Source organism: Limulus polyphemus, unplaced genomic scaffold (genome assembly GCF_000517525.1).
Source record: "Limulus polyphemus unplaced genomic scaffold, Limulus_polyphemus-2.1.2 Scaffold4067, whole genome shotgun sequence".
NCBI lineage: Eukaryota > Metazoa > Arthropoda > Merostomata > Xiphosura > Limulidae > Limulus > Limulus polyphemus.
The window spans coordinates 8,570-9,884 of record NW_013669677.1 but is presented as its reverse complement, the minus strand read 5'-3'; positions in this window follow the sequence as shown (position 1 = coordinate 9,884).

Here is a 1,315-nt window from a genome sequence, read left to right as displayed (position 1 = left end):
ATTCGAACCCGCGACCCGCAGATTGCGAGTCGAGCGCCTTAACCACCTGGCTATGCCGGGCCGAACTGAAAAGTACCCAGAACTTGCAGCCAAAGCAGTTCGTTTTCTGTTGCCATTTGATATTATCTACCTGTGCAAACTGGATTTTCATTACCTGTGGACTTGAAATCCAAATGCAGAAGCAGGATGGATGCTGAACCTGATTTCTGGGTAAAGCTGACGAACGTTACACCTAACATTAGAGAACTTTGCTCATAAAAACAGGTGCACCCTTAGCATTAACACGTAGAAAGGTAAGTCTGTGATTAATATTAATATTAGAGGGATTTTGTGTGCTTATTTTGGTTTCTTAAATTGTAGTGTTATTATATGGTCTACAGACCTCCCCCCCAAAAAAAGATCAGGTGGTCCACGAACAAAAAAGTGAGGAATAATTGGTGTAGTATATAGAACATTACCTTTATGTATACACCATACTGCAGTTTCTTACGATGTAGCATCCCACTTCTTACAACATATTTTACAATTACTAAATATTTTATAAACATAACACGTTGAAGTTGTTCGCTGTTTCAAAAACTGGACGGCAACCGTGCTTAGAAAATGTGTTAGATACTTTCTCTTCTAAAGAGGCCTGGAGGTTGGGGTGTTCGACTTACAATCTGAGGGTGGCAGGTTCGAATCCCTGTCACACTGAACATGCTCTCCCTTTTAACTATGGGGGCATTATAATGTGACGATCCATCCCACTACTTATTGATAAAAGATTAGCCCAAGAATTGGCGGTGGATGGTGTTGACTAGCTGCCTTCCCTCTAATCTATCACTGATAAAAGTGAGGATGGTTAGCGCAGATAGCCCTTATGTAGCTTTGCATAAAATTCGGAATATACCAAATATTCTAAAGTCTACGTTTTTCTAAGTGTGTGTAGACTATATTTCTATATACAAACTTTATCAACGCATTTCTGCAAATGAGCTATTTTCATCCTGTTTAATGTGGAGAATCGAAAAAAAAAATGATCCCAAGTATTTTGAGGTTCAACAGCTGTAATAGGTACAATACATACGTGCTAGATTCTGGTTTTATTGTTCTTTTCCTGTTTTTAAGCACACTGGGCTATCTGTGTTCTGCCCAACACAGGTATCAAAACCCGATTCTTAGCGTTATAAACCTTCAGATTTACCACTGAGACATTAGGGGGCTCTTTGCTTGTTATTAATCAGAGATTAATGAGATATTTGCTTTAGAAGTCATTAACTGCATTTAGACTCTATAGAGGCAACAATATGAACATCTGAAGATGGTCATTCTT